The following is a 24,257-nucleotide window of genomic DNA, read 5'->3' as shown; positions in this document are numbered from 1 at the left end:
TCTATTACCAAACTACCCTCCATAAGCTATACTGATAACAATAAAACTAAACTCAGGATAATTTGTAATTTAAAAAGTAACAGTGATGTAAGACAATGATCAACTCAAAGAAACACTGATGTACATTGTTTTACCTAAGCCAAAAACTAGCCTACATTTACTCATATAGTAGCTTACTGGGTAAAATGAAATCTTTGGAATGGTAAGTACATCATTTCCCTAGAAGTCCAAGAGGATGAACATCTCTGGACCAACTAGCTAGTCATTTGTTATGAGATGCAGAAACTTGTAAGAGTTCTCATCATGAAAAACATCAAAAATATTTAACTTATGGATTGTAAAATTATTCTCTGGAGATCTTAATATGAAAATAATTTAAAAACCTTGATACAGAGAATTCCCTGGCGGTACAGTGGTTAGGGCTCTGCGTTTTCACTGCTGAGGGCTTGGGTTCAATCCCTGGTTGGGGAACTTAGATCCCACAAGCTGCGTGGCGTAGCCAATAAAAATAAAAACCCTCATAATTCAGTTTCAGTAAACCCTTCAGCTGTATTTGGGCCAAAATTCTCATTCATTAATTAATACTTAACAATAAACTAGCCCCAGGACACGGACAAAACAGTACTTTTTAATGAATACAACTGGTACAGTAAAGTTGCTCCAAATTCTCATGCAAAATATAATCACAACCATATACTACGTTAAAATTTCCCAGTTATTTTATTGTCTCTTTCAATCATCTCTGTTGCTTTTCCTGTCCTGTCAGAGTCTGACCCTAAGCAAAGCCCACAATTCTACCACTGAACAAAGTGGAGTAAAACATAAAGCATCTTAGGATTTAGCTTCTATTTTTCTTTTTTGTTAAAACATTTTCTATGTATAAACTTATTTTTTCCTAAGTAAAATATTTCTAAATGCTCAACATTACTGTTTTTGAATATGGTATTTCCTTTTCCAGTGCCTGGTAACCAGTATAAAAACTAAGACTTAAAAAAAAAAAAAAAAAAGCCTATGCCCTAGATTTTGACAAATCTCTTGTAGACCACCACTAATAACTTCAGAGCAGTGGTTCCCAATCTTTTTGGGTATGAGGATAGCTTTTAAAACTGCAAAAATTTTGGGGGGTGGAAGAAATGGCTATAGGGGGTCAAAGGTAGAAACTTCCAGTTGTAAAATAAATAAATCATGGGGGTATAATCTGTAGCATGGTGACTAGTTAATACTGTATTGCACATTTGAAAGTTGCTAAGAGAGTAGATCTTAAAAGTTCTCATCACAAGAAAAAAAAGTTGTAACTAAGGTGAGGGATGTTAGCTAGACTTATTATGGTGATCATTTCACAACATATACAAATCATTATGAAATCATTATGTTGTACACCTGAAACTAATGTCAATTAAACCTCAAAAAAAAATTAAAAAAAATAAGACCATTAAGGTGGGCCCTAATCCAACATAACTGGTGTCCTTACAAGAGAAAATCTGGACACACAAAACACACCAGGGACATGCACACACAGAGGAAGGACCATACGAAGAGGCAAGAGACTGACCATCTGCAAGCCAAGGAGAGAGGCCTCAGGAGAAACCACCCCTGCCGACACCTTGATCTCTCAGAATTTTAGCCTCAAAAAAAGGGCAAAGAAGATTATCTGCTGACTAGGAAAGTACAGTAAAAAAAAAAAAACAAAAAACAAAAACAAAAACCCCTGCATTTGTCAACACATTAGATCCTTTGCAATTGGGGCTCCTGGCCCACAAAGCACCAGTGCCCAAGAATAATAACTATGGGGCTTCCCTGGTGGCGCAGTGGTTGAGAGTCCACCTGCCAATGCAGGGGACACGGGTTCGTGCCCCAGTCCAGGAAGATCCCACATTCCGCGGAGCGGCTGGGCCCGTGAGCCATGGCTGCTGAGCCTGCGCGCCCGGAGCCTGTGCTCCGCCACAACAGTGAGAGGCCCGCGTACCGCAAAAATAATAATAATAATAATAATAATAATAATAATTATGGAGAACTGACAATATTTCTGCACAAGAGCCTTTCATTTATGTCCTTAAGGACCATTATCTATTAACATTTAGCCACGACAGGACTAAACAATTTATACTCTGATAAATGTATCAGATGATACTTACTAAAAGTGACAAAAAAAAGGGAAACAAACAAAATCCCTGCCTAAGAAGGTGCCTTTCTTTGACCTCTTGGGCCAAACCACCATAAAGCCCCCTGTTAAAGCAAAGATGTCTTTACATTCAACCCTGAATTGTGAAAAAAATTACATGACCCATGGCTCTTCAATGAACTTAGGATTTCTTAAGAATCCACTAAGACTTAAGTTTGTGTTTCATGTTTTAAACTCCAACTCTTCCCCCATCTGTACATGAAAGCAAGAAGGAAGCCCACGACGCAGCCTCTCCATTTGCCTTGGTATTTATATTAAAAATTTATCTGGGGGCGCTTCCCTGGTGGCGCAGTGGTTGAGGGTCCGCCTGCCGATGCGGGGGACGCGGGTTAGTGCCCCGGTCCGGGAGGATCCCGCATGCTGCGGAGCGGCTGGGCCCCGTGAGCCATGGCCACTGAGCCTGCGCATCCGGAGCCTGTGCTCCGCAGCGGGAGAGGCCGCAGCGGTGAGAGGCCCAAGTCCCGCAAAAAAAAAAAAAAAAAAAAAAAAAAAAAAAAATCCGGGGTATAACTACCTTGTTACAGTTTTTCTAGCAGATTTCTAACTTAACACCTCTTAGCTATTATTTGAGCATACATACTCATTAAATTCCTACCAACTCTACATTAGTGTACTGTTCAAAGGAAACAATATTGGCCTAAAATTTTCTTTGAGGGGGACCTACAACAAATGTTTATTTGGCTATCAGTCTATTACAGCTCAAACAAAATCCTTATTTACAAGCCAAAATAAGTTTTAAAGATAAATGTTTGGGAGCAGCTTGATACCATTCCTTATTCTACAAAAATTTAAATTCCTTTTAGAAGTCTTAGCAGACTTCTAGACCTATTATTAATGCCTCCCTTTTTTACTTCCTTTTTTTTTTTCTTTAATTTTTAATTTTGGGCTGCACTGGGTCTTCGTTGCTGTGTGCGGGCTTTCTCTAGTTGTGGAGCACCAGCCCTAGGTGCGCAAGCTCAGTAGTTGTGGCTCATGGGCTCTAGAGTGCAGACTCAGTAGTTGTGGCTCACGGGCTTAGTTGTTCCATGGCAGGTGGGATCTTCCCGGACCGGGGATTGAACCCGTGTCCCCTGCATTGGCAGGTGGATTCTTAACCACTGCGCCACCAGGGAAGTCCTTTACTTCCTTTTTAAAAGGTATTTTCTTTGGGAAAAAATTGATTTATCAAGCACAACTGAGTGTGCATCTGTGCCAATTTGATACAAGTAGGTTTTGATTTCTAGTAGCAAAATTATTTAAAATTTCAAAACTACAAGAATTCACAGATTATTTCTTTATAAGAAAACAAGTACGTTCACCGGTGGACTCTGTGGTGGTTTGCTGCTTGGCCCAATAGGTCAAAGGGGGGCACCTCTTCAGGCTGAAGAAGAAATCAACTGAGTCAAGCTGCTCTCTTAGGAACCAAATCATAGGATGCCTATAGTTCTTAACCTTTTTGAAGAGTAAACACAGATTTCTGTGATAATCTTAAGAAGATTATGAAACATTACCTCAGAAAAATGTAGAGACAAAACTCAGGGAAAAATTCTAGGGATTCCTAGGCCTCTGATCTATACCCATTCCTGAAACGCAGGCAGTCTGGAATAATGGAAGCCGGTAACTGACTGAATGGTAAATACCCTCGAAGTCAGAATTTACAATATGTCCAGTAGGGGACAAAGTCCAATAAAACCTCATCAATTTCCTCTCTTTATCCAGATCCAGGACCGCTATCCAATTTGAGGCAAAGAATCCTAGAGGAAAAAGGGGAAAAACTACAGATGGATGGCAACATCCAAAGTCAGGAGGAGAGGAAAGTGCAGATTATGTTGGTGGAGTCTTCTTTAAATAACATAATACAGTATAATGAAAAGATCCTGGAATCATACAGGGTTGACTCACCTTATTACTAGTTGTGCGATCACTCTGATTCAGTTTGTTCATCTGTAAGCCATTCCTATAGCACTACTTTGAGAATTAAGTAACATAACATTGAGAACTTAGCAAGATACTTAGCACACTGCAGGTACCTACTTTTGGTATGCAGGGTTACAATATTACAGAAGTAAATAGAGGTCAAAAGGCAAATAGGAACCACTTTCCTGCTTCCAAGGCAATAGTATTTAGTGGAAGAAAGGAACCTACAGTTTGAGTTTTGTTAATAACTTGCCAAGTCTACTAACGTTAAAACTTGCTAACAGTCACAGAATAATCTGCACTCTTAGTCAAATACCCTATTAATTTTCTTAGAGAAATCTGAACTGTTTGGCATTGATGTGGTATTTATAAGATACTTTTTCAGAAATTCAACCAGCTCATAAAATGAAATCTAATATATACTGAATATACTGTTAATTTAGCCACTTGCTTCCTCAATCCTGTCCAATTCCTCTCAGGAAGGCTCTCCAGAATTCTATACAGACTTTTAAAAAATATTAGTTTCCTTTTACTACAAAGTCATATCTGCGTAGCCACTCTGTTTTTCCATTGACTGGAAGTATCATGTGACAGTCACAAAAGGAACTGGGCTCAGAAAGCAAGTAGCACCAATGGGGAAAGACTGAAACATCTGAGTATGTTACTATCTGCTTTAACAAGACTCAAAACAGCCAATTTGATAGACACCTTTATTTTATCCTTTAAAATGTTTTATTGTGAAACATTTCAAACAAGTAATAAAAGTAAACTTTTAGAAGAAACTCCATTTATGTATCATCTTTCAACAATTACCAACTCACAGTCAATCTTGTTCCATCTTTTACCTCTCCTCCATTCTAAAGCAAACACCAGGAACATATCATTTCGTCCATAAATATTTCAGCATGTATCTCTAAAAGACAGATTCTTTAAAAAAAAAAAAAAAAAGTGTGCATTTCAGTTCCTGTTTTGTTTTGGAGGGAAGATAACTTTATTTTTAAAATTTTCATTGGAATATAGTTGATTTACAATGTTGTATTAATCTCTGCTGTACAGCAAAGTGAATCAGTTATACATATATTTACATATATCCACTTTTTAAGATTCTTTTCCCATATAGGTTATTACAGAGTATTGAGTAGAGTTCCCTGTGCTACATACAGTAGGTCCTTATTAATTATCTATTTTATACATAGTAGTGTGTGTATGTCAATCCCAATCTCCCAATTTAGCCCCCTCCCCTTTTGGGGGGAAGATAACTCAAACCACCATTTTGTCCTTTCCTAGAACTCCCATTCCTATATCTAAAGGATTGTCATCCAATCTGAATTCACTTTAGCACTCCTCAATCTCACTCTAATCCCAAAGTACTAAAACAAACAAACAAAAACCTTCCAAAAAAATTAAAGAGGGAACACTTCAAAACTCATTTTACCCTGATATCAAAGCCAGATATTAATACTACAAGAAAAGAAAACTACAGGTCAATAACCCTGATTAACATACATGCAAAAATCCTCAACAAAATATTAGCAAACTCAATTCAACAGTACATTGAAAGGATCATATACCATGATCAAATGGGTTTTATTCCTGGGATGCAAGGATGGTTCAACTACCCAAATCAATCAATGTTATACACATTAAAAACCATATGATCATCTCAATAGATGCAGAAAAAGCATTTTACAAATTCCACCATCCTTTCATGATAAAAACTCTCAATGAATTGGGTACAGATGGAGTGTACCTCAACATAATAAAGGCCATATATGACAACCCACAGCTAACATCATACTCAATGGTGAAAAGTTGAAAGCTTTTAAGATCAGGAACAAGACAAAGATTTCCACTCTTACCACTATTATTCAAAACAGTAGTGGAAGTACTAACCAGAGCAATTAAACAAGAAAAAGAAAAAAAAGAAAAGGCATCCAAATCAGAAATAAAATCATCTCTGTCTGCAGATGCCATGGTATTATAACTAGCAAACCCTAAAAATTCCCCCCAAAATGTTTAGAATAAACAAATTCAAGGAATTCCCTGGTGGTGCAGTGCTTAAGAATCCGCTTGCCACTGCAGGGGACATGGGTTTGATCCCTGGTCCAGGAAGATCCCACATGCCGTGGAGCAACTAAGCCCGTCTGCCACTACTGAGCCCACGCGCCACAACTACTGAAGCCCGCACGCTGCAACCACCGAAGCCCATGAGTCTACAGCCCATACTCCGCAATAAGAGAAGCCACTGCAGTTAGAGGCCAACGCGCTGCAACAAAGAGTAGCCCCTGCTCGCTGCAACTACAGAAAGCCCATGCGCAGCAACGAAGACCCAACACAGCAACAAAACCCCAAAACAACAACAACAAAAAACAAATTCAGCAAAGTGACAGGATATAAAATCAATATATAAAAAAATCACTAACAACTACAGGAATGAGAAATTAAGAAAACAATCCTATTTACAACAACATCAAAAAGCATAAAATAATTAGGAATAAATCCAACCAAGTGAAAGATCTGTGCACTGAAAACTGTAAAACACTGATGAAACAAATCAAAGACACAAACGAATGGAAAGACAGCTCGAGCTCATCAACTGGAAGAATACTGCTAAAATGTCCATACTATCCGAAGTGATCTACAGATTCAAAGCAATCCCTATCAAAATTCCAATGGCATTTTCGCTGAATAGCCAAAGCAATCTTGAGAAGGAAAAACAAATCTGAAGCATCATATTTCCTGATTTCAAACTATATTACAAAAACTCAGTATGGTGTTGTCATAAAAACAGACACATATATCAATGGAACAGGCTGAAGAGCCCAGAAATAAACCCATGCATATACGGTAAACTAATTTTCAACAAAGGTATCAAGAATATACAATGGGGAGAAATTCAGCAAAAGCTATGAATTAGGACTTCTTTGGATATTCTTTAATTTTGAGAAGCATCTTTCTGTTACTAGAGCTGTTAAGAGTATTTTATAGGCCATGACAGCACTGTAAGCAACTTAAGTGTCCATAAACAGATAAATGGATAAAGAAGATGTGGTACATACACACAATGAAGTATTACTCAGCCATAAAAAGAGAATGAAATACTGCCCTTTGCAGAAAAAGGATGGACCTAGAGATTATCATACTAAGTGAAGCCACACAAAGACAAAATTGTATGGTATCACTTATATGTGGAATCTAAAAAATAACACAAAAGAACTCATTTACAAAACAGAAACAGACATAGAAAACAAACTTATGGTTATCAAAGGGGAAAGGGATGGGGTGGGATAAATTTCTGATAAATTATTTCAAAATATAAATCACAGTACTTCTACAGCTGATAATTCTGATGGAGTAATTTTTCTTAAAAAATTTAACTCTTTATATAAATCAGTTTGTTGTAAATCTGAATTGAATTTTAAAATGTAAATTTATACAATAGCATTTTAGTGTTTCCTCTGACATTTTCTGTAAATAATGGAGGTTGTACAAGAAACTAAAAGTGGCTTTTTTAATTTGCGTATAATCAAAATATAATGTAATTAAAATTTCATTCATATATATAAAAAAGAATACACAATGGGGAAAGGACAATCTCTCTTTACCATAAATGGTGCCAGGAAAACTGAATATCCACATGCAAAAGAATGCAACTGGACGCCTATCTTATATCACACAGAAAAATCAACTCGAAATCTATTAAAAAGACATGAATGTGAGACCTGAAACCAAGCAACTCCTAGAAGAAAACATAGGAGATAAGGTCCTTGACACTGATGTTGCCAATGATTTCTTTTTTTAAATATATTTATTTATTTACTTAGGGCTGCATTGGGTCTTCGTTGCCGCGTGCAGGTTTTCCCTAGTTTTGGCAAGCAGAAGCTACTCTTCATTGCGGTGCATGGGCTTCTTACTGCAGTGGCTTCTCTTGTTGCGGAGCAGGGCTCTATGCGTGTGGGCTTCAGTAGTTGTGGCACGCAGGCTCAGTAGTTGTGGCTTGTGGGCTAAGAGCACAGGCTCAGTAGTTGTGGCGCACGGGCTTAGTTGCTCTGCAGCATGTGGGATCTTCCCGGACCAGGGCTCAAACCCGTGTCCCCTGCACTGGCAGGCGGATTCTTAACCACTGTGCCACCAGGGAACTCCCGCTAATTATTTTCTTAAAAATTAATTTTTATTAGAGTACAGTTGCTGTACAATGTTGTGTTGGTTTCTGGTGTACAACAAAGTGAATCAGTTATACATATATACATAACCACTCTTTTTTTTAGATTTCCTTCCCGTTTAGGTCACCAGAGAGCACTGAGTTCCCTGTGCTATACAGTAGATTCTCATTAGTCATCTATTTTATATATAGTAATGTATATATGTCAATCCCAATCTCCCAATTCATACCACCCCTCCCCCCTTGGTAACCATAGTTTGTTTTCTACTTCTGTGACTCTACTAATGCTTTGCAAGTAAGTTCATCTGAATTATTTTTCTAGATTCCACATATAAGCGATATTATATGATATTTGTCTTTCTCTTTCTGACTTGCTTCACTCTGTATGACAATCTCTAGGTCCATCCACGTCACTGCAAATGGTATTATTTTGTTCCTTTTTATGGCTGAGTAACATTCCATTGTATATATGTATCACATCTTCTTTATTGCCAATGATTTTTTTTGATTTAACACCAAACGCCAGGACAACCAAAGCAAAAATAAACAAGTGAGACTACAACAAACTAAAAGTTTCTGCAGAGCAAAAGAAACCATCAATGAAAAGAAAACATAATATGGAATGGGAGAAATTATCTGCAAACCACAGAGCTGATAAAGGGTTAACGTCAAAAACATTTAAGGAACACATACAACTCAATAGCCAAAAAAGGAAAAGAACAAAAAAAAAAAACCCAATTAAAAAAAGGGCGAAGGACCTGAATAGATATTTTCCCAAAGAAGACATAAAAATGCCCAACGGATCCTTGAAAAGGTCAACACCACCAATCATCAGGGAAATGCAAATCAAAACCACAATAAGACATCACCTCACACCTGTCAGGATGACTATTATCAAAAAGACAAGAGATAACAAATACTGATGAAGATGTGGAAGAAAGGGAACCCTTGTGCACTGCTGGTGGGAATGTAAATCAGTGCAGCCACTATGGGAAACAGTCTGGAGGTCTTCAAGAAATTAAAAGTAGAACTACCATTTGATCTAGCAATCTCATTTCTGGGTATATATCCAAAGGAAACAAAATCACATCTTGAAGAGCTATCTGTACTCCCATGTTCACTACAGCATTATTTACAATAGCTAAGTTATGTAAACAACCTAAGTGTCTGCTGAAGGATGAATGGATTAAGAAAATGTGATATCTACCTATCTATCTAGCTGTTTACCTACCCACAATAGAACATTATTCATAAAAAAGAAGGGAATCCTACCATTTGTGACAACATGGATGAACCTGGGGGGTGTTATGCTAAGAGAAGTCAGACAGAGAAAGACATATGTTGCACGGTATCACCACTTATACAGGAATTGGTAAAAAACAAACAAAGCAAAAACCCATAGAAAAAGACTGTAGAATGGTGGTTGCCAGGAGTCGGAGTGTAAGAGAAATGGGAAGAGGTTAGTAAAAGCGTATAAACTTTCAGTGAAAAGGGTGTCTAAGTTCTGAGGATCTAATGTATAACACATATTGGAAAACTGAAACGTGCTGAGAGATTAGAATTTATAGGTTCCCTCACACACAAAAAGGTAAACATGTGATGGATGAATGTTAATTAACTTAATTGCTGGAATCCTTTCACAACATATGTGTATATCAAACAATCATGCTGTATGCTATAAATATATCACAATTTTGCTTGTCAATTATACCTCAATAAAGCTTAAAAACAAAACAAAACACAAAACAAAAACACCTGACCTGATGAGCAACCTGGACTTACATAGCTTTACCTGAAGGCTCTTAAAAGGCTGATATATCTTAGAATTCCAGAGTTAAAAAATTCCTTTCACTCTGGTCAGTAGAAGCCCTAGAGCCGCTTCTAATGATGTCTGAAAAGGACCTTGGATTCTGAAAATAAGTTTTGTTTCCTTAAAGCTCCCTTCTTTGGACTTCCCTGGCGGCACAGTGGTTGAGAATCCGCCTGCCAATTCAGGGGACAAGGGTTTGATCCCTGGTCCAGGAAGATCCCACATGATGCAGAGCAACTAAGCCCACGTGCCACAACTACTGAGCCGGCGTGCTGCAACTACTGAAGCCCATGCGCCTAGAGCCCGTGCTCCACATCAAGAGAAGCCACCACAACGAGAAGTCACGCACTGCAACAAAGAGTAGCCCTCGCTCACCACAACTAGAGAAAGCCCGCGCACAGCAACGAAGACCCAATGTAGCCAAAACCAAAAAAAAAAAGAAAAAAAAAACCACACCCAAAACTCCCTTCTCTATTAAGATATTTAATGTAATTATATTTATATAGCAAGCACTGGTACCTTTGTAAAGTCAGAAGTCTCAAATTTTAGCTAGACACCAATTATTCCTCTGTTAACAGTTGGTTCTTTTCATATAACCAAGTGAAGTTGTGAAAATCAGATGCTATATTTACAGCATGTAAGCATTACTTATCCTAAGATGCAGACAGAGTTTAGAGAATTGATCAAATATTCATAACAATAACGAATTCCAAAATAAAAGCTAACATCTGGAGAATGCTTATTTTCTAAAAGCCACTGTGTCCTCAATCACTTTGTATGCATCAGCTCATGTAACGCCCACAACTTCATGAGAAAGGCACTATCCCTATGTAGCCAAAGACTTACACTCACTAAGCTGAGAAACTTGTCCAAGGCCAGAGCAAGGAAACCCCCAAACTAGAACCTGACCCAAGGTCTATCCAATTTCAGAACCCTCACACCTTTAACCACTATCACTTCACCATTTGGCATATCTTGATTTAATATTTTTTAGCATACAAAATAAATATATTAGAATGTGACATAAGATTGCTGAAATGATGCTGTAACTTTTTTCTTTTTAGGTATTATAATTAGAAAGGATAAGACAGATTTAATATTTAACAGGTTTAAGATTTTCAACAATTTGATTTTTAATTTAAAACTTATAAAATCAAATAATTTGACTTTTAAATGACAAAGGTAAAAATTAGATGACATCCTTTCTAAGATAATATCTAAATTTCAGGTCTAAGGGTGAATTATCGAAAAAATGTTAATTGATGACCTTTGTACTACAAGTACTTCCAGTGTCCCATGTGGTAGTCAAGGTCAAGTATCTGAAATCATCAGGGACAAATGGAAAATGATCTAACAACTCAAGAGAGAGAATTTTTACTGGAGAAAGGAAGTTTCTTATCTTGAACTGTTTATATTAAGTCAAGAAATTCGGGACCCTAGAAGAACAGAAAAGTCTATGTCCTTTTCCATGGCCTAAAAGTTATGTTACTGAAAAATCTAGAAGCAGATAAGTTTTAGTAAATAAACTAACTTATATGCTTTTGTGTTACAACAGAAGCACCACGACAAAATATCACTTTAAATAGTATTCATATGAACCTGTATTCGTAAGTCTTACATACAGGGACAGGAAGATAACAGAATGGAAAAACCACTGTAATTTGACTGTATATCCTTGGAGGAATATATGCTCAGGGCAAAGACAAACAAACAAAACAAACTCACTTTCCAGTAATCATATTGTTCTGCCATTCTAAAACTGTTGTGTGTGTATCGTGGGACAAAGCAAAGTAATTACATTGGTTATTAGTGGAAACTGGGATTTGAGGCATGGGGAAAAGATTAGGCTTATGAAAATATCATGAAGCACTAAATTCAAAATAGAAGTTATCAAACACCAACAACTGATATTTTAAAACAAAAAAAGGAAAGAGAAAAAGAGGAAAGGAGAGAAACCATTTTTTAGTTCTGTTCACTGAAAAGGTCTAGAAACAAGGTCCAACCCAAGAGCACTAAACACTCCTAACACCCAGACCATGGTCTCTAAGTACCATTTCCCACTAAAAGAAATCAGAGTTTTGCAGAAATGAGTAATTCCAGGTTTGGGGCGGGAAATACACAAAATGATCCTAGAACATCTTGTCATACTAGAAAGCAAGGAATCAATCAAAACAAGCCAGGAAACGACTGAGAATAAATAAAAACGACTTAGAAGCCAACAGCCAAATGTGGGACCATTTGAATGTCAAAACTAGTAACTCCAAGGGACTGAAACATATCAAACAGGTTTAAAACCTTAAGTACACAATAATAACAACACTTTATTGCTCACCTCTAGACGTTGCTAAGTTACCAACCCATTATTTTGAAAATTAGTAAGAGGGGGGAAAAAGAAACCAAGTACTGATCTTGCTTTTTGTATTCAAACTGTATCTTAGGGTACCATATAATTAATGAGGGGGAGTATTACAGAAATTAAATGAAGTAGTGATATCACCATTCCACAACCATAAAGGAAATAAGGATCTAAGCCTGTTCTTCTCAAACTGTGGTCTGAGAACTCCTGAAGGTCTTGAGATTCTTTCGGGGAATAAGTGAAGGCTTTCCCTTTTTAACTACGCATCTGTGTTAGGCCAGATTTTCTTCAGTCTTTAACCAAAACAACTTATCACAACAAATTAAACGCAGAAGTAACTATGAGAAAGCAGCTACCTTCTATCACTAAAGAGACTTACAAAAATGTTAAACAATACCATTAAAAAAACTGGAAAGTTATTTTTCATAACAGTCATGTTACTTATGTCAGCAGGATTTGTTATTGCTATTCTAAAATTGGTTAATAAATATTTAAAAATATTATCAGTTTTAATTTCTAATATGGTAAATCTCAATAGAAACTACAAAAACAGAAACCCTCTGGGGCCTTCAACAGCTGCCTAACATCACAAAGACAAGCAGACATTATGTAAGTCTTAAGGGAAGTATCCACTACTTTTATAAAGTATACTTGAAATGGATCTAATCACTAATTTACATAAAATATGGGGGGGTCATCTAATAGGAGAATATGTTAAATGACACCATAGAGACACACTTTCCAAAATCCAAGAGTAAGAACTCAACACAATGATAAATTTCATTAGTCAGTGTATTACATGAGAAAAAGAGAAGAGAGAAGCTATAAATTAGAAAGACACAAACTAATCCACCAAGTGCAACGAACGTATGGACCTTATCTTGACCAAATGGAATGGTTTCAGTAAAATCCAAAGGGAGTCCATTTTTCTACATTCCCTCTATTTTGTTGTATTTGGAATTTTTCATCATAAAAAATTAAATCTGTACCTATCCCCTCCCTCACCACAAACTGAAAGGAAAAGAAAAAGGCATTCTAAACTGTCCACGTGGAAATGGGGGTTCAGAGAGGCCAACAGAAAAATCCTAGCCGAGAGGACAATCAGAAGAGCTCTATAAAAGAAAACTGCATTGCTGTGGAGTGATGAAAAGTTCCACAACCCTCTATAATTAGGGTGAGCATGTAATTTACGGCCCAAATTGGGACATTTTTGAGAGTGAAAGGGGTGCTATCACTAACTACCTGCTAAACACAAAACAGGACTCTCCCAGGTAAACCAAGACGTATGGTCACTCTATCCACAAAAGATTAAAAATCATTTTCACAGAAGATATTCAACTCAATCCTTTGGGTAACCATTTTCCATAGAAACATATTCCTAATGTAATAGAGTTCAGAAAAGCTAAGGTATTCTTCACACACAAAAAATTACTTTTCATCTTTCTTGCCTGGCACAGTTATATCATAAAGTGGGATATGCCTACTTCTCTTCTCGTTGCTCAGTGTATTCTGCAAACCTCCAGCCATTTCTTTTCATACCAACTGTGCATGATAAACTATGAGAGGAAAGTTACACTTACCCAGAGCCTTGCTTTTCTAAAAATACACGTCTTCCCATGGGCCTCCACACATGACTTAGTCAGACTCCTACTCAATTTATGAACAGACACCTTATTCCTAGCAATACTTCAAATCTTAACAGCCTAGGGGTAAAGCAAGAGTAAGCAAAAACATTTTGATCGGGTCAGCCAGCCCAAGCTCCAAAGGGCCTTGGGGTTGGCATTATTATTACCTACTTGTTCTAAAGTGGTATGGCTACAGTAACTGCAGAGCTCCATACATGTTAATATAATTTTCAATTTTTTTAATTTTTAGCAAATATCTGGTTTTAGTATTGCTTATATAACATGTCACCAAGAGATGAGTACCTGTTAAACTGTGAATATTTTATGCCATTTCATAGGTTTTAAAGTATTGGGTAAACCTTTTCAATAAAAGTAGCCTAAATATGAAAGTATGCAACAATTTGGTACAATTTAGCCTCATACTAAAATGTGGATTGATACCCTGTCAACCTACCTTTATTCTTTTCTATTACTAAGCTATGACATTAAAGTTCTAATTGCCATAAATAAAACTAAATTTCTCTAGTAAGAATGCAAATAATTTAAAACGGACTTCAAAAATTTGGACTTGCTTCTACAATTTCCTCAAGCCTGTTCTTTGTTATTTTTGTTTTCTTAAAGTCATTTCACCATATATTTTCCAGGCTGTGGGCATAAAGACACTTAACTTGCATGGTTGTAGCAGTCTGCACCACAGAAATCAAGAATATAAAAATTTATGTATTCACACAACAATCTAATGCTACATGTGGCATGCAATCAATCACAGTCCCTCAAAAGTCTTTCTCCTTGTTTTACTTTAAGAGATTAAACTCCTTTGTCTTTAGAACTAAAATACAGTTTTTTTTAAAAAGTGTCCTCTACACTCTATCTCAAATGCTAACATATTAAACATTTATTTTTCAAATAACTATCTGACTGTGGCTCTTCCATTCCTGTCTGGTTTCTCTTTTAAAATAAGTCAACTCTCAACAGCCTACGTTAATAAAGGAAAATGTAACATAAAGGCAGAGTAATTGCCAACAGGTCCTTCCAGGTCATTCCTCATAAATAAAACCTTCCTTGGATGCCAAGAATGCCCAAACAGTTGATTATTAACTGCAGATCATCCTCCTTCGCAGAGCTGTGAGAGAGTACAAACTGTATGTGTTGTGGCATGCACAGAGGTTGGTGGAAGGAAATAGATTTTTCAACACAGGCCAAAGATCATAACAGGACAGGAATAAAAAACCATGGAGACAGGGGGACAAAAAAAGAAAAGAAACAACCTTAAACAAAATGACAAACAATGGGTGCAAATGTAAAACAATGACATCCATCTGGATATACATTAAAATTAACAAGTCAACATTACTAAATATGCTAACACTATACTGGAACATCCTAACCAGATCATAACTTCTAAGAATTATGAAATTATCCTCTTACTATATCCAGCAGTGCACATGCCTTATTAGATTACTGGATTTTATCTGAGTCTTCACATTTCATGAGTGGGGAGGAGGAAATTTCAGCATCAGAAAATAATAAAAATAAAATTTCTTGTTTGGGGAGGTGGTGTGGGAAAAACAAGGCTTGAAAAATATAAATTATGCAGCTTGAAGAAAGAAGTCTGAAAAATCTATATTCAAACAATTTCACCTCCACTAAGGTAAAGGGGTAAATATTCATCAAGGTTTAATTTTTAACCTTACTTTTGTCATAAATCTGAGTTACACTAATTAGTAATTCCCAATTCAAATTGCAAATACTATCTACAGAAGAGATTCTCTCTTTTTTCAAGCTAATAATACGGTGGCATCTGGTGGTAATAATGATTGTGTGACCAACCAATGAAAAATAAGTATGCTTAAAAACAGTTTTTTTTCCTGTAAGGCTAAGAACTGAAATGGCTTATCAAGAAAGAGAATGCAAGGTACTGAAGTTATAAAACCTCTTTCACTACTGATTTTTAAGAATAGGACAAATCAGCTTTGTCTTTAAGTATATATAAACAATCGAATCATAATAAAAATCCTAATAGCCCATCCAATTTTCCCCCTTTGTCCTATTTTCCTTTTTGCTGGGGAGAGGCACTGCAGGATGATAATAGCAGGAAATAAGGTGGAGCAGCTGCACAGGCAAGATGAGGTAGGTAGTGCTGCGTTTCACCTTCATTCTAGCCTACTGCTGACTACGTCTTACTGAAAATGAGATTAGCTGTCTGGGGAGCCAAAGCAGTTATCAAAACCTTTGGGATCAAAATGTGCGCCCTCCTCACTCTTGCCAGGAACTTTTTAGGGTAATAGGAGTACTAGGAACCACGATGAAGAGATTCCTAATTATTTGGGAAGTGGTGTGTGTGCGCCCGAGTGTGTGTACATGCACAAGCACATGCGTAAAGGATGTTTACCCTAGTGCTAGCAATGTGGGTCTTAGGACTCGTAAAGAAAACTGTCTGGAATGGAGGCCAGGGTTTGAACTAGATGGCTTCTATTTTACTCCCACAATCTATGGAAATAATCCGTGTGAATGAATTTTAAAGAGAAGAAATGACTACCCTTAATTTCCATAATAATATAAAATACAGCCCACTAAATTTCATGTTAATGAAAAAAACTTCTAACTAATGGCAGAGATGATTAGTCACTCAAATTTCCCTTTTCAGGTCAAAATATATCTTTACTGCCAAGACCACTGCACATAAAAATATAATGTTAAGTACGTAACACATATTTCTTTTACTGAGGGAAAAGACACAAAACTTGGTCGTTTGTTTACTATTATAATGTGCATTAAAGGCAGTTTTTTAGCTATTCTATTAAGTTAAAACATCTCTTCTTTGCTAACAGCCACAAGCTCTGAACCCATAAGTAAAAATTAGCACTCCAGTTTCCTTTATCATCTCCTCCAGTCTGGATAGAAGGGAAAACTTTAAAGCTAGTTTAATAACATTGCAATACAGGTGGTATCTCAATTCAAGCAACAGATGTACTCTTGGAAAGCTGAGTTCAAACCAATCATGTCTAAAAATCAAATTCTCCTAAAATATATTAAGCATTTAAAAGAACCACAGCATATACCTTTTATAAAGCAGGAATCCTTTTGCAATCAAAATAACTGCTATCTAATTTGTGAATGCAATTCTTTAATATTTTGGGTTTTTAAAAAGAAGTGGCGCACATGTATTGTTCAACATTTATTTTAAAACTAACTACAGGGCTTCTCTGGTGGCTCAGTGGTTAAGCATCCACCTGCCAATGCAAGGGACATGAGTTCGAGCCCTGGTCTGGGAAGATCACAAGCCGCAGAGCAACTAAGCCTGTGCGCCACAACTAGTGAGCCTGCCAGCCACAACTACTGAGCCCGTGTGCCACAACTACTGAAACCCGTGCACCTAGAGCCTGTGCTCTGCAACGAGAAGCCCACGCACTGCAACGAAGAGTTGCCCCCGCTCGCCACAACTAGACAAAGCCTGCGCGCAGCAACGAAGACCCAAAGCAGCCAAAAATAAATGAATAAATAAATAAATTTAAATAAATAAATAAAAGTAACTATAAATACTGTTCAGGACATTGATCCTTTTAATATTTTAATGAAAACCTCCAAAAACTTTCAAATATTTCATTATGATTTTGCTTAAAGGGATAGATAATGACAGATCTCTTCCAACTCTGATTCGTATTAATTATAATAAACTAGATGCAACCATCCCACTTGCAACTGGGAATTGAGCACGTATGTATCAAACAAGGTTGTGCCTAACTTAAAAGGGGGGCTGGGTAAACTCCAGAGAATATCATGTTCTCCAGGAAGTAGGGATGAGACAAACAGTAAGTAACCTTTCTTTAGTTAGCATTTTACATGATGGCAACCCAACACTTGAATGCTGAAGGATGCTCTCCATGATACTGATATAAAATTGGAGCTAACAATATGCAACTATTTCACAAAGGGAAGCAAACTATTCTACTTACTCTGTTCTAATCCCAACCCAAATAAGGACAATGTATGTGTTGAAATATAAAAGTTTTATTCAGATAGAATATTCTTTTCCATTTTTTTAATGAGAATTCAGCTCTCAGATGCTCCAGAATTGGTCTACTGGGGGGGAGGGGTGATTTGTATTTAGGAGGGTGGAGAACATGGGATTTATTCTTTTAATCTATACAAAGCTTTTATTTTCCTTGGAGGAGGGGATGGGTTCCTACCAGATATTCAGGGACATACTAAATTTGGGGTTAACATTATATGGTTGGCACAAATTCAATGCTCGAGTAGGAACTATAAATGATTTCTTTAATTGTATGCCAAACTGAATAATCTCCCAGGGAAAAGAACCTCCTCCTCCTGCCTTTCCTACCTCCTGCCCCTCCCCCATCAACACTGCCTCCCTGCTGTGCAAAGAGCCCTTTGTCCTGCCCCGTACTTATCTAGCTGTTTGGCCATATTGACAGGCCAACTAGAGGCATAATAAGCGAGTCAGTCTGATATAAGCAGCTGGCAATTTCAAACAAATATCTTCCTTTTCTACTCAGACCAAATCCTGCTGCAGAGGTCTCAGGCCCCTCCCATGCTTCCACCTATTTTTCAAACAGCGCAGCAGGGAACTCTGCATTTTCTCTCAATTAGGTAGCACATCAAAAACTTGATTCCCCAGACAGAAACAAATTCTGTATAAAGTCCTACATCCACTGTTTTTTCTGTGATTCATAACATAGGCCAAGGAGTACCCTCAGCTCTAGGTGTATAACATGACTAACATGGCTAAGAAAATGATTCTTACTCCTTCAATTTGCCATCAAAACTCTGATAATTCTCATACTTCAAGGAAAGACAGAAGAGCACAGAAGAGGAATCAGTCAGATGAAATCAACAGTCGTATACATCAAGCAGAACTGGCCAATAATCCTAGTGTTTTAAAAATACTAAGACATTATTCCAATAAGCAGAAAATTCCTTATCCCTGTCTTTGTATCAAAGATACTTAATGTGACCCTTACATCTCTCCCTGAGGTATTCAGCAAACAAAATCCATATGATGGAGAAACTGAGTGAGGCAGGATGGGATTACAAATTCCTTGCTCAGTGAGGGCTCATATGAAGTAGACAGAGATTCTGCTTCATTGTTCCTTTATTATCTCTCATAGTTCCCTTCATAAAGTGTTAAGAGTTTAATATATTCTGTCAAAATAAGAGGATTCTCTAAAGTAATGTTTTCCAACACCCGTCCCCCACCAAGTTACAGGGTATCTTTTTTCATAAGACTGCAACTAATTAAACAAAATATGTATCAAGATATTAAAGAAATGATATTCTATCAACCTTTGGTGAACTTCCCTGACCCTTTCCAAGAGAAATCAATCATTGCATCAAGGGAAAGGTTAAAAATGCCATTTCACTACATATTTTGGAATTTTTGGTAGCAAGGAATGGTATCAATCCCTGTTTATCATAGGTACATTATACCTATTTTCTAAGGAGTGCCTCTGAAAGGATTTTTTTTTTTTTTACAAATAACTACCAGTTGTATTACTAAATATGTATTATCTTACAATTTTGTGGAGTCAAAGTTTTGTTTGTTTTAAACAAACATCCCTATCAATAAGTTTTAGTTTTCAATAGCCAAAACAATTTTTATAAAAAAAATTCACTGCTAGGCCTTTTAGTTTCAAATTAAACTGACACATCACCAGAGGTGAACCACAAGTTACAAAAAATTTTTATTCATGATCCAATTTCTCACTGATAAGATGTATCCAACAATCATTAACTGTCCTTAACTGTGGCCTAATGTTTCATAAGTTATTTGAATATGAAGAGGATAAAGTAAAAGTGGTTGTCTGCACATCTGCATTTTCTCCCATATTATTTTCCTGTCCAAAGGAAAAAAAATGAAGTAGCCACTCTCCTCCGAAAGGCCAAAATAAGCCCAGAAAGTATGTAAGTTCCTGGACACAAAACACTATCAAAAGATATTAAAAATTTCAAGCATACTGGTTAAATAAATCCTATGAAAAGGCCCTCTATGCTCTTAAGGAAATGATCTTACATTAAGATCACAAGGGGGTTCCAAACAGGAAATACAAGTTAAAAGCAATTACTTTATAAGGTAACTTTCATGTTACATAATAACTTAAAGACATTTATATCTAAACTATGTTAAACGGCCAGTATGAGTGAAACCATATTTACCTGATATGACATCTTTTATATGTGATAGTAATAAGAATTAGAACCACCTAAAATATTATCCATTAAAGGTTCTGTTTCATTAGTCTGCTTATATCCCTGAGCGACAATGCAAGCAACCTTTGTGAATGACAAAACTCATTTCCATTCTTTTTGGTTCCCGCCACAAATGCCAGAGTCACACCACACATTACAGATGACTGGGTACATCTGCACAAAACTGAACATATCAAAATTCTTAGGGAAAAAAATACATGGGCTGCAAGAGTTGTAGGGATGTAACTGATGGTATATTGTGGTGGTGGTTCTTCTTCAAGTTCTTCCATACTCAGCAAACTGTTTGCTTAATCAGAGATCTCCCTGAAGTGTGGGAGCTGTGGGGGAAGAGAGACCACATAAGGGGCTCAGAGGCTGTCTTCTCAAGTATCCTGTCCACTAGATACTTGATTTCTGAATATTCTTTCTAGTCTGTCCCATATTTCAGATGGATCACGGCCAAACATATACATCCTTGTGATCTCAGATGACTATATTCAACATTATTTTAATGAATCAATATCATAGGTCAAATTCTAAAGAAAAAAAATCTAATCTGGAGAAGTCTATTACAAATACAGAAAAAAAGAAAATACTTCTAATAGTTATATATATAGAAATAATTCCTAAAAGGACAGTTCTTTTTAAAGTTTAAGATTCCGAATTTAGTAAAATGTTTAGCAAAACACCTGTTCAATAAGGTAAATATGGTCTAACCAGAAGTAAGGAGACATGCAAATAAAGTATTAAAATTGATTTAATGATTAAAGAGATGGAGGAAAACCTGTCAGTTGCAGAAAAATGAACCGATATTTTCCCCATTCTCGTTCTCAGGGAGATCCTTAAATTCTTATTACTTTGGTTGTAAATGTATTGAAAAATTAAAACTCAAATGGAACTTCCAGTCCTATCCAAGCAAAAACCCCAGGCAAAACCCAAAATGTGCCAAAAAACCAAAAACCGAACAAAAAAGAAAAGTCTTTAACTATGATCCAGTTTCCAGATGGTGATATCCATAAATGGGTAGAAGGTTACGAATTGCTAGTTCTCATGTCCCCACCAATAAAATGCAAACCAGCTCAGCAGTGAAAATTCCCAGGAAAGCAAGGTTTCTTCTTAGTCCTAAAGCAGCCATCGCTTAAGTGCAGCTCCCTGCAGCCAACAGCATTAATGGACGCTGCACTGCTGTCCTTCCCTGGAGACAGCAGCCAGCACTACTCAAGCTTCTCACGTAGCAACCAGAGCTCCAGAGCCAGCAGCTGCTGCCGCCTTGTATACCCACCCCGGTGATCCAACCCAAAGGAACAACCTTCTCCTTACCCCACCCCCACTCCTTACACACTCTTTTTTTGGGGGGGGGGTGGAGTGGGGTGGGGGGAGGACCAGTGTTCCATGCCAGGAGGGCTGGAATTATGCCTTTAGAAAGAAACAATCCTAAAGTCACCCTTTTAGTTTGAACTAAGTCCTTTTATTAGAAAAATCAACATTTACCAAATTCCAAATATATATTTAATAAGTCAGCAATTTAGGAGTGCAGATTAAGCTTTAGTCTCTAAAAGGCCAATTTGCCAAACACTCTCTTTACAGTCAAATTTAAATCTGCAGTTAAAGACAGCGGCTTGTGTTACGTCCTACCAAAGGACATAATTCATTTTTCTATATATAATGACATGCTGAGTAAACCTTAAAGATTCTAATCCCATAATGGGCCAGAATTTTTGGCTACAGAAGAAAACTAATGATCCTCCTGAGAAAACTGGTAGAAACCAATAAAAAAATTACCTCTGTCCTCCAAGAGGCCCAGAAACCTCTGATAATGTGAATATTCTCTGCTTTAATACTACCTCAGATTCCATACACCTAAAATTACCATTTATAATTTTTCTCTCAAAGTGACGTAAAAACATTAATGATATAAAACTAATCACCAAGAAATTTTCCCAAATAGGGGGTACACATTCTCCTGAAAAGCTCAAACACTCAACTCAGCTGAATCCTCCCTAATCAAAGTATAGCTATGTAACTGCCCAACAAAAAAATGTTAATATGACCTTGGTTACATATCTGTTATTTAAATGCAACTCGTTTAATCAAGTGCTAAGGGAAATTAGCAGAGGACCTAGGGATTTTTCCAGTACTACAAGAACGGGGAAAACTGGAAAAATGAACTAACTACAGACAAAGCCCAACGGAACCCAGAGGTCTGGGCAAGAAATGAGTTAGTGGTGAACACACTGCACGAGTAACATGAGAAAGCAGAAAATGCAGGTCATACACGCAACCCCTGACCCAGACCAGCAGAGCTGGCTCCAGCACCAGTATACACGGGAAAGACCAGTTATTCCTAAGAAGTGAGACAAGCAAAAGAACTCTGTAGAATAAATTAGCAGAGAAGGGGCTTTCCCGACAGTTAAACTTTCCCTCTCACGCGATTCACCTACTTAAAACCAGGGCTCTTCCTCACCACCATTCACTTCGCATCCCTGGCTTCCGCACAGACGGAAAGGGAATTCATAAAGGCTACATTTTTCTGCCTTTAAAGACGTTCGCAAATGATCGCTCTCCACGCCCAAGGCAGGCAAAACGACACAATCTGGCTCCACTCCAAGCGAGAACCCTACAAATTCAGTAGGGCCATCTCAGAGATACTGGGGCAAACGCCACCGAGAGCCCAAGAATGCGAGCTGGGGGTGGCGAAGGTAACGTCTTTAGCGTGGGGAACGAAGCAATCATCTGCGATGGGGACCCTGGCCGAAAGGGAAGGCGTCCAGAAACATTCTGGGGGGGGAGGGGGAGATGGAGATCGAGGCCCCCAGAGGGATCAGAGTTGTCACAAGGCCGCGCGAACGGGGGTGGGGGTGAGGTTTGGGGAGGGGGAAGAAGTGTGCCTGTGTATTTTGAGGGGAGACCAGCGAGAGGCCTACCCTCAAGTAAAAGGTAAACGTGGAGTAGGCAGTTCCCAGGAAAAGGGATGAAGAGGCGTGGGGGGAGGGGAAACGTCCTGACCCAGGAAAGACGTGAAAAGGGTAGCGGGGTCGACGAGATTACCGACGGGGCCTCTCTGCCTGGGCAAGAGGGGTGCAACGATGTGTGGGGGGCGGCGAGCGGGATGAGAAGGGGCAGCATCCTCCTTGCTGAGGGCCTGGGGAGGGCCAGGCCCACGTCCCGAGAGCGAGCGCGGGGAGACGGAGGAGGTGACCCTTCCCTCCCCCGGGGCCCGGTCGTGAGGGTAGGTCTCGCTTTTCTGTCGGACCCTTACCTTGTCCCAGGCCTGGGCCCGGGCTGCGGCGCACGGCACTCCCGGGAGGCAGCAGGACTCGAGTTAGGCCCAACGCGGCGCCACGGCGTTTCCTGGCCGGGAATGGCCCGTGCCCGTGAGGTGGGGGTGGGGGGCAGAAAGGCGGAGCGAGCCGAAGCCGGGGAGGGGGAAGGGCCAGGAAAGGAAGGGGGGCCGGCACTACAGTGTTGGCGAACTGGCGGGACTGGGGCTGCGTGAGTCTCTGAGCGCAGGCGGGCGGCGGCCGCCCCTCCCCCGGCGGCGGCGGCGGCGGCGGCGGCGGCGGCGGCAGCGGCAGCAGCTCACTCAGCCCGCTGCCCGAGCGGAAACGCCACTGACCGCACGGGGATTCCCAGCGCCGGCGCCAGGGGCACCCGGGACACGCCCCCTCCCGCACCGCCATTGGCCCCTCCGCCCACCGCCCCGCACTCATTGGCCAACTCGCCGCCAATCAGCGGAAGCCGCCGGGGCCGCCTAGAGAAGAGGCTGTGCTCTGGGCTCCCGCTCCTCAGAGAGCCTCGGCTAGGTAGGGGAGCGGAACTCTGGTGGGGAGGGGGGGGGCCTGGCGGTTTGGCGGGGGGAGGGTGGGTGGCTGAGGCCGTCTGGCCGGTAGCTGGGGGTCATCTTCCCCCGCGGGAAGTCGGGAGCATAGCGTTTGTTACGCTGCAAGGGAAAGAGGTGGTTAGAGGCAGGCGGGAGTGTGGCCTGCCCTGTGGCAACCGGAGGGGGAGGGAGAAGGGAG

The 24,257-nt window shown here is 38.9% G+C and overlaps 1 protein-coding gene and 1 long non-coding RNA gene across 19 annotated transcripts in view; one reads left to right on the top strand and one right to left on the bottom strand.

Annotated features, from left to right (window-relative positions):
• The window catches only part of SETD5 (SET domain containing 5), an 89,995-nt gene extending 66,347 nt beyond the window's left edge, over window positions 1–23,648 (bottom strand). For 6 of the 18 annotated variants that reach the window (XM_033865325.2, XM_033865336.2, XM_033865330.2 and 3 more), the window contains exon 1: window positions 23,498–23,644. The gene's annotated coding sequence lies outside the window, so the exon portion shown is untranslated. Of the gene's footprint in view, window positions 1–4,063; window positions 4,131–4,899; window positions 5,006–23,497 lie in introns of those variants that run through there. The other 12 variants (XM_033865335.2, XM_033865331.2, XM_033865334.2 and 9 more) reach the window with 8 other exon arrangements.
• A 239-nt stretch (window positions 23,649–23,887) lies between these two features.
• LOC117313759 (uncharacterized) overlaps window positions 23,888–24,257 on the top strand; it is an 82,659-nt gene continuing 82,289 nt past the window's right edge. The window contains exon 1 of the long non-coding RNA XR_012323910.1: window positions 23,888–24,041. This is a non-coding gene — a long non-coding RNA (uncharacterized lncRNA). The remainder of the gene's footprint in view (window positions 24,042–24,257) is intronic.

The sequence above is a fragment of the Tursiops truncatus genome, chromosome 10, assembly GCF_011762595.2.
Source record: "Tursiops truncatus isolate mTurTru1 chromosome 10, mTurTru1.mat.Y, whole genome shotgun sequence".
NCBI classification, from domain to species: domain Eukaryota; kingdom Metazoa; phylum Chordata; class Mammalia; order Artiodactyla; family Delphinidae; genus Tursiops; species Tursiops truncatus.
The sequence above is the reverse complement of the archived record's forward strand: the minus strand, read 5'-3'. Positions and strand labels throughout refer to the sequence as shown.